Below are 10,215 nucleotides of genomic sequence, written 5' to 3'. Positions count from 1 at the left end.
ATTATCCGGTCGACAGTCATTCTCCGATCGAGGAAACCACTTTATGATATGATCACGTGCAAGAACGACCTGAAAGACATCTTGCATTGAGTGGGAGATATTATTGGACAAGAGAATTGGTAACGCACACTTGTGTCAGACAAGTGGGAGATTGTTGGAGTAGTGTCCTCCACAATGAGTGCGTTTACATATTAAATCTCGTAAAAGGAATATCGGGGATTTATTTTATTTATTTGTCAGCTGGTCATCGTTATCGGTAATGATTGGCTGACTAGAGTTTGACATTACAGTCGTGTGACGGCGATGATCAAGTGATCCCTTTAGGTCACACCTATAGGGTGACGCCCAAATAGAATAAATTAATTGTTTGTATGAGATACGAGATAATTAATTCCTTGTATTACTTAACTTTTAATTAGTCACGTAAAAGTATTATTTGATGACGGGTTACGAACTCGGGACAAGGAGATTTATTATTTAATTATGTGATATTTAAATAATAAATAATTAAAATTTATTAATTAATTGTTAATTAATTAATTTTATACGATATGTGTTTTTGTTTTGAAATGGAATTAATTAACTATTTAATTTTTACAAGAGGTTGTAAAATTAGCTAAGTGGGATAATATTGACACATTGTATGTTGATAAAATGGTCTTATGATTACTTAATGGTTAAGTAGTTATTGGTAGTTAATTTGTATTATTTAAGTGTTAAATAATTAAATTAATATTTAATTATGTAAGATAATTAAATATAAGACTTATAAGCATTTGTGGGGCAAATGTCGAAAACCGAAATGGACTCAAATATGTCCACTTGACCGATTTTTGGAGAGGACAACAAGTGTCCATTAAGTGGCAATTTCCACTTAGTTTTGTTCCCCATTTTTTGCCTATAAATACCCACTTAATCACACCATTTCTTATTTTTTTGCAAAAATTTGAAGAAAATTTGGTCCTTTTTGTGTGCTTTCGCCGGTTTACCTTCATCACCAAGAGACCAACTTTTCTTCTTATTTTGTTCATCATTTTCATCTTAAAACACATATAAAAACTAACTAATAATATTATCAAAGTAATAATATTAATTAGTACATCAAATATACAATTACAAGGTTACTACTATTATTAACTAGTTATTAATTTTAGTAGTATTTTGGGTTATTCTTGGGTGCCACCAAAGGAGATTACCTATATTGGTAATTGGTGTTCTTAGAGGATCATCCATAGTTGTATAGCTCAAGAACTATAAAGGTAGGAGACCTTTATAGTGCCCATATTTTGCCTTATAGCAATGTATGGAACTTTTGTCTTAAGGTGCTTTAATACCATCTTTTATACATTTTATTTGCATGCATGTAGATTTAGACCACATTAAATTAATTTGTAATTTTAATATCATAAGATGGGTATTAATTTGGTCTAAATTACTAAGAATGGGGTCATAGGGGATTCATGGGAATTGCTCATACAAACATATTCTCAAATTATAAACAAGCAATTATTGTTGTGATAGATCAAGTTGGTTTATATCTTACAATCCTAGGAATGTTTGGGTCCCGGAGACGAATCGATTAGATTGTACAACACCTACAAGTCGACTTAATCTTCCCTACTCAACTATATGCATGGTCTAATGAGACTCGAGTTGGTTTATGTTTTACAAGTCTCATTGAAAAGATAGGTGATGGGTAAAAAATGCAAGGATTCATAGGCTCGCATTTCATCAAACATAACATGTGCATAAGTTGAGATCACAACAAGCAAGCAAATAAACTATGAAAACATATTAGATTAAGCATGAATCATTCCCCATGTTGGTTTCCCCTAATTACCCATTAACCCTAGCTAAGGAAACTACTCACTCATTATCATGTTGAACATGCTAGCAAGGTTGTCAATCATACCAACAAAGTAAAACAAGATGAATAAATAAAGATAATTAACAATAATTAAAAAGGGATTAAGAGAATTATACCTACTAATGATTCAAATAATAAAGCAAAGAATAATAGAAGTACTTGATGCTTGATTGTAAGGTTGTCATTCTCCCAATAATAACCCAAATAATCTTCAATTACCCAAAATAAAGGATGAACAAGAGAGAGATTAAGGAAATAAAACTTGTATTAAAACTTGATTAAATGTTGATTACAAGATTAAAGAGATATTTGATTGATATGAACTACACTAAAGATTGCTAAGAAGAACATGCTCTTCTAATTAGACTAATAGGGTATTTATAGTGGGAATTAGTTACATAAATTAGGGTTTACTAAGGGCTTAAATGACGATTAAGTCCTTGAGGAATCGCCGGTCTCTAGGGAGACTCCGGTCTCTTTTTCGCCGGTCTTAGAAAAAGATGCGCATCCTTCCTTGATGTTTGTAGAAGACGAAATAGGCTGTAAGGGAATCCGGGCGTCTTTGGTACGGGACGGGCGGATTTGGGTATTCCTGGACGGGCGTCCAGCTGGGGAAGACGGGCGGATTGGGGACGTTTTGGACGGGCGTCCCGTGGGGAAAGACGCTCGGATTGTACCTCCTGGACGGGCGTCTTGTAGACAATCCGCTAAGATTGTCTTACACCTTCGTTCCTTCTTCTTTTCTTCCTTTTTCTTCATAGAATCCTTGAGGATTTCCCCGGGGATACAAGGATCTTTTCTCATCATTGCCCATCTACTATAGTATGTACAAAGGCCTTATAATATTGTCTCTCCTTGATGCTTGGTCATTGAATTCAATCAATTTAGCCTCATTTTGCCATGAAAATGCAAGGTTTGCACTCCTTTCCTACCAAGGACACAAAACCTCAAAGAATATGCAAAACAAAGGACTAAAGACAATAAATGACCCAAATATGCACTAAAAAGCATGGGAACAAGGCTAATTCGGGGACTAAATATGCTCTAATTATGGTCACATCAAATATCCCCAAACCGAACCTTTTCTCGTCCCGAGTAAAGAGGTGACAAAGATTAGGACCATTATTTTAACTAACCTAATAACATAGCCGATATGAGACAATTAGCGGGTCTCACTCCACCCCTTCAACTCACAACAAGACAACCATGAGGTAGGATGTCTTCTTGCTAGGCAAGGTGGGTCTTGCCAAAATGGTGACACATCCAAACATTAAGCACATAAAATCAAGTAATGTATGCATCTACAAAAGAATAGCCACTTTCCTCATCTAAGTGGCGGAAATTATCTACAAGGGAAGCAATTCAAGGGTACACACTCCTTCGTAGATGCAATTTCTTCAAACTACTAAGCCTAGAAGGATACCAATAAATCACCTCCAAGTTGTGTCAAGCTAGGGTACCTTTGTCCTCAATCATTAAATGCTTTTGTCAAGAATAGACTCCCTATGGTGTTAGAAACACTGGAGGATCGCGGAATTCCCGCTCTTGCCTAGACAAGAAGAAGGGTCGTCCTCTCTCTACCATGCACAAAAATGGATAAGATGGATAAAGGGATCGATAAAATTTGAGTTTCACTTTGGGAGTTTGCTTTGTTTTTGTTTTTCCCCCCAATTTCTTGTGACATATAACATTTGATAACAGTTTCTTTTGCCATTTCTTTTGATGTTTGGCATTTCAATACTTGACAACTGTTCAACTTTTTGCATTTTCTTTTTGAACATTTTCAAAGTCACCCCATATGTAGTGAGGGTGCCTTATATTTGAAGCTTTAGAAGTCTATTTTTGCTCCTCTTTTCATTTGATGCAATTGCAAACTTTCTTTCACTTTTCATTTCATTGAACTCAAATGGATTTCTTTTTGTGCCCATTCCCTTTGATGAAAATAATGTGGTAGAACATGGATGATGGATGGATGCATGGTTTCAAGGGTCACCTTGGAATAAACGGTAGCCAAGGAGTTATCACACCACAAGGTACTCTTGACTAGGCCTTAATCCATGGGTCAAAGTATACTAGCATGACACATCCTAGGGTGTTTTACAAGTATTCTAACAATCAAAGTCTTAAGAAGAAAAAGCATCTACTAGGGCCTATATACACTTGTCAAGCTTCCCAAGTAGACGGTTTCGCAAAATTTTTCTAACATGCAACTATATGCCATGATGCAACTAGCATATAAACATCCTAATGCAAATCATTCTACCAACTAATATGCCATATAAACTAAATGCAAGTCCTAGATTCACATTGTTATACCGTATCAATCAAAATAAAGCCACATAGTCATTAACATAAAGAGGAAAAAGGAGATTGGAAAGATCATACCATGCGGTCTTCATGATCCTCATATCTCGGATGTGGCGTAGTCAATCAATGTGAACAAGGATAGAACAAATACAATATATACAATAATATATACATGACTACACTACAAAGGAAATGAACTTGTTTTTGGATTTTCAAATTTTTCAAATTTTTATGGTTTTTCGAAACTTTTGGTTTTTTTGGATTTTTGAATAAAAGTTAAGTTAGAATTCCCCATCCCCACACTAATATGGGCATTGTCCTCAATGGCCAAAATGATGGGAAATTATGCAAACGTGATGCATGCATTCTACACTAAATGCAAGCTATACTATACTACACTATATGATGCATGAATTTTTGTTTATGACGGAGAGGGTAATTTAGATTACCTCCCGTTGCGTATGCATGTACTTCCCCAAACCGAGATAGACATTATTTCTAATGTCCTAAAGTTGGGGGTAGTTCATGCACACAAGATGCAATGCATGAAACTAAATTGTCATTTTGGATTTTCAAAAGTGGGAACAATGAAATAACAACACCTCAATGGGGCCGAGGTTTTAGTCCTCTATGATGCTAGGACTCTCCAACCATGATCAAGATAAAATAAAAAAAACAAAGAAAGAAGTAGACAAACCTCAAGAGGGTTGGAGCCTCCAAAGCTTGCTAGTCTTCCACCATATCATCATTGTCATCATCTTCCTCAATAGAATTGGACTCATCACCACTTCCCTCTTCACTTCCTTGCTCACTTCCTTCATCATCCTCTTCTTCTTCATTTACCTCTTCAACAATGCCCTCATCAACAACCTCATCACCGACAACCTCATCGTCACCTGGTATCTCACCCGTAGATGCACTTGGAAAGAAGACTTCCCTATCCGCCTAACTAGGAAAAGGACATGAAGGATCAAGTAGTCCTTTCCTAGATAAATGAAGGAGGGGTGGATATTGGGCCAAGTATGCATCTTCCCGATCCTTATAAGCTTGTTTGTGCCTCTCTTGCATAAGTAGAGTCATGTAGTCATTGCCCGCTTCAACACCTTCGGGTTTGAACTCTTGATATTTGAATGGATAGGGTGGTGTGACAATGGAGGAGGAGGGCATTTCAATTTCACCCCTTTGTTGACGGATGATGTATTCGGCTTCCTTTGAGAGGGGAAGAAGGCAGTTCGTCCGATGGACACTCAAACAGCATATCTTGGAAGGCAAAGTAAAATATCTAGCATCGTTGGTGACCAACCCATAATTGGTGTCAAGAGGATTATGCGTAAACCACTTGTACTTGTTAATCATGGCATCCATGTCAATGAGATGACCCCTTTTTTTCGCCACATACTTGCTATCCTTGTTGAAATTCAGATCAAAGTACTTGGCCAAGAGAGTAACTAGACCTCCATTTATAATAAAAGCGGTGCCTTGCTTTCCACAATCAACATTGAGCCATCTTTCCACCAAAAGCCTTAGAGAATTGTAAGGCTTGGTGAATTCCCTTCCAATATTTAAGGCCGACTCAAGTAGAACACAATCGAGCTTGGTAAAGTGGTTAGTGTCTTTTCTTGCAATGATAGTATTCCCGATGACCTTGTGCCACACTCTAATGCCCGGATGGTGGACTAATAGAGCGCGACTAGCATGAAAGTTCTCAAATTTCCTCCCGGAAATCGCCTCTCAAAGAGGAGCGGGGTCATACTTTTCGGGCTTCTTATAATAACAAGGTGAATCACTAAGACCTAATGCTTTACTCAAGTCATCAAAGGTGATGCGCCTATTCACATTGGCAAGGCGGAACTCGATGTTTTCTCTAGTCTCTACCTTAGTTACTTTCAAAGAACTTAATAATTCCAAGGTAAGGGAGGGGTATGTCAATTCTCTTGTAGCAAACAATGTTTCCAACCCCATGGCTTCAAAGAAGGCTTTTGTTTGTTCAAGGACACCTAATTTGTTCAAGGCATCTTCACATATGAATTTGGTGGGTAGATAGGATTTATTAGCATACTTGGCAAATGTATCCCTATGGGAGTTAGAAATGAAAATTACCTCCGAATAGTTTGATAATTGAGCAATTTCCAGAGTTGATGATGTTGTTGCTTCCAAGGGAGGATTTTGTTGTTGTTGAACTTCCAAGTTTGTACTAGCAACCACCATAGCCAATGAGGCTTTCTTTGCTTGAAGACATTGTTGCCTTGTTGAGAGTGCCTTTGCCTTAGGTGCCTTTGTTGATCCTTTTCTTCTTGCCATTGATGATTATACCAAGAAAAGAGTGAAGATCTTCAATTTCCAAGTATACCCAATTCGATTTTAAGATGAAAGGCTTTGCCTTTGTATTTCGAAAATCGACTCAAAGGTTGAAGATTTTGGTGCTTGGATTCATTATGGTTGAAGGAGGAGTGATTAATTGTTGTTAAAAGGAAGTTTGGATTTGATTTTGTTGAATTTGGTTAAGGAAATCTTGTTTTGGTGATGGAGAGGATGAGGGTTTTGAGTTTTGGGGTTTATGGGTAGTGTTTTGAATGTATGAATGAAGGAATGAATGTGGGAGGGGGTATTTAAAACACCCGAAAATTTTAAAACTACAGGGGAAGACGGGCGTTTTTCCGTCGGGACACTCGGATTCTGCCTATTCTGGGTTCAGGATTCTCGCCTAAAGACGGGCGTCTTTCAGCTGGGACGCTCGGATTCTGCCTATTCTGGGTTCAGGATTCTCGCCTAAAGACGGGCGTCTTTCAGCTAGGACACTCGGATTCTTTGACTGCGGGACGAGCGGATTCTGGTGAAGACGGGCGGATTCTGATACAGCAGGCTTTCTTATTTTGCACTGGCAAAAAGACGGGCGTCTTTCTACAAAGACGAGCGGATTCTTCTAGACGAGCGTTTTCTCTGCTGGGACGCTCGGATTCTTCGACAGTCCCAAATTTTCAATTTTGCAGTTAAAATGGACGGACGGATTCTGCAAAAGACGCTCGGATTCCCTTAAGACGAGCGGATTCCCCTTAAGGACGCTCGTATTCTCCTTGCTCTACCCGGATTCAGTTCCATCCGTGCACTTGCATATCCCGTGTCATTTTTCATTCTTCAAATAACGTGTTCTTCATTGTAGAGGCACTACTAAGGCATGAATAGCCTAGGCAATTGCTATCCCCACACTAAGCTAAAGCACTACACATCAATTAAATCATTAGTCCCTCCCTCACTTCTCTCAAAAATGATAATTACCTTGATCAAAGCATAAAAATCCAAAAATGACAAAAAAAGCAATGTAAGAATTAAAATGCAAGTTAGGGAGTTAGAAATATTTACAAATGGTGGTTTAGGGAGGACTCCACCAAACTCTCATCCTTAGTGAGATATCATGGGGGCATGTCCAAGGTGTTGTTGATGTTGCTCAACACCTTGAAAAAGTAGTCAAAAGCTTGTTCATTATCATGATAAAGATCTTCAATAGACCTTTGCCCTTGTTGTTCTTCATGTTGGTCTTTATCGATAGCATTACCAATATAGGGATTTAAAATCCCTTCAAACTCATCGTCCCAAAGACCACAAACTTCATCTACTTGATCACTAAAGATCTCTTGAGTTGATAGAGACAACTCTCCCACTTTCTTGTCTTCGCCAACGAGGCCATCCTCTTCATTGCTTGACTTTGTTGAGCTTTTCAAGCTCTCTATGTTACAATTCACTTGCTCTTTGAATGGAGCATCATCAATTTTCTTCTTCCATTGGAATTCCGACTTCTTCCTATCATCCTTCCGGCTATAATGATCAACCATAAAACATGGTTCATGCAAACGGGGAGCTCTCATGGTCTTGTCAAGATTGAAAGTTATGCTCTCATCTCCCACTTCTAGAGTGAGCTCTCCATGCTTCACATCAATCACCGCACCCGCGGTGTGTAAGAAAGGTCTTCCTAGAATGATTGAATTGGAATGTTGGAGTCTTCTACCATGTAAACAATGACAAAGTCCACCGGGATGAAAAATTTCCCAACTCTTACGGGAACATCTTCCCATATCCCTAATGGTGTCTTTGTTGATCTATCGGCCATTTGGAGTGTGATATTGGTGCATTTAATCTCTCTCATCCCTAACCTTTTACTCACCGAGTACGGCCTAACACTCACACTGGCCCCTAGATCACATAAGGCTTTGTTGATCGTGGTGTCGCCAATGGTACACGGTATTGAGAAGCTTCCCGGATCTTTAAGTTTTTGAGGTGAACTCCCTTGAAGTATTGCACTACTCACCTTAGTGAAGGCGATAGTCTCAAGCTTCCGGATCGACTTCTTCTTTGTGAGGATGTCTTTCATGTAGTTTGCATAGGCCGGCACGTGATTGATTAATTCCGTGAAAGGAATTTAGACTTCCAAATTCTTCACAATTTCCATAAATTTTCCAAGTTGGTTATGAAATTTGGGCTTGGCTTGAAGACTCGGAAAATAATGTCTAATCACAATGGGCTCCTTCTCCTTGACCTTGTCTTCATTTTTCTTTGAAACTTTTTCTTTTGATGGTTCTCACTCCTTGGAGTTTTGCACATCTTCTTCTTTGTCACTCGCTTCCGCAACTTCATCCTCAACTTGCTTCTTCGGTGCTTCATACCTTGTACCACTCCTCAGGTGAATGGCACTAACCGTTTCATGTCTTGGGGGATTACTTTGAGGTGGTAATTGCCCCTTTTGTCTTTGTGAGCTTGAAGATGCTAGTTGAGTCAATTGGGTTTCCAACATTTTGGTGTGAGCTAGGATGTTGTTGATGGTGATTTCCTTTGCTGGACTATCCTTTTGCATTTGAGTGAAAAACTTTTGTTGATTCTTTTGCATTTGGAGGACCGCTTTTTGAACATCAAAACCTTGGTCATTTTGTTGATTGTATGGAGTTTAATTTTGGTAACCTTGGTTTTGGTTGTAAAAAAATCTTTGATTTTGGTTTCTCATGGGAGGTGGGGTGTATGTTGGTTGAGGGTTTGGAATATTTTGACTTTTGTATGAGAGATTTGGATGGAATTTGGTGTTTTCATTGTAATAGTTTGAATAAGGGGTACCACTCTTGTATGCTTGGAAAGCATTCACTTGTTCATTTGTTCCCTTACATTCGCTTGGTCATGTCCCAAAGTTCCACAATTCTCACATATCCCACTTGGGATTGATGAAGATGCCGTTATGGCATTAACACGATGCTTTGGTGATTTTGAGGCTTCTTCGAGTCTAGCCATAGCTTTTTCAAACTTCAAATTGATGGTATCAATGTGAGCACTAATTGAGCACCCAATTGAGTAATGGAGTCCACTTCATGCTTTCCTCCTCTAGTAGCCTTGCAAGGTCTACTATATTGTGAGTTATGGACCGCCATTTCCTCAATTTTGTTCCAAGTTTGATTGTCATCAACTTCGGTGAACATTCCATTTGATCCCATGTTGAGAATGTTTATTGAGTCTTCATAAAGACCATTCCAAAATTGTTGTACCAAGAACCACTCGCTAAGTCCATGGTGAGGACATGAGCGACAAATTCCCTTGAATCGCTCCCACGCTTCATACAAAGATTCTTCATCTCTTTGCTTAAAGCCCGTAATTTGATCTCTTAGCATGTTAGTCTTTTCCGGTGGATAGAACTTTTTGTAGAAAGATATAGCCAACTTCTTCCAAGAATCAATTCCGAGAGTAGCCTTATCAAGGCCTTTCAACCATTATTTTGCGGTGCCAATTAGAGAAAAAAGGAAATAAGACCCATCGTATTTGGTCTTGAGTTACACCGGTTTGAGAAATCGCATCACAATAGTCGCAAAAAGTCTCCATATGAGAGTGAGGGTCTTCACTAGGCATCCCCCCAAATTGGCTTCTTTCGACTAATTGGATAAATGCGGATTTGGCAATAAAATTTCCGGTTAAGTGTTGTGGTGTGGGAGTACCATTGGGTAGGTTCTCCTCGGTTGGTACGGAATGTGATGAAAATTTAGGCATTGTGGGTTGATTTTGTGTTGGGT

General features: G+C 38.6%; 1 non-coding gene across 1 annotated transcript; it reads left to right on the top strand.

Moving 5' to 3' along the window:
- Positions 1-9,712: 9,712 nt before the first annotated feature.
- LOC141604332 (small nucleolar RNA R71) lies at positions 9,713-9,819 on the top strand. The gene has a single exon (XR_012526036.1). It is a non-coding gene; the product is annotated as a small nucleolar RNA R71 (small nucleolar RNA).
- Positions 9,820-10,215: the final 396 nt, after the last annotated feature.

The sequence above is a fragment of the Silene latifolia genome, chromosome 9 (genome assembly GCF_048544455.1).
Source record: "Silene latifolia isolate original U9 population chromosome 9, ASM4854445v1, whole genome shotgun sequence".
NCBI lineage: Eukaryota > Viridiplantae > Streptophyta > Magnoliopsida > Caryophyllales > Caryophyllaceae > Silene > Silene latifolia.
Note: the sequence above shows the minus strand (reverse complement) of the source record. Positions and strands in the feature narration are given on the sequence as shown.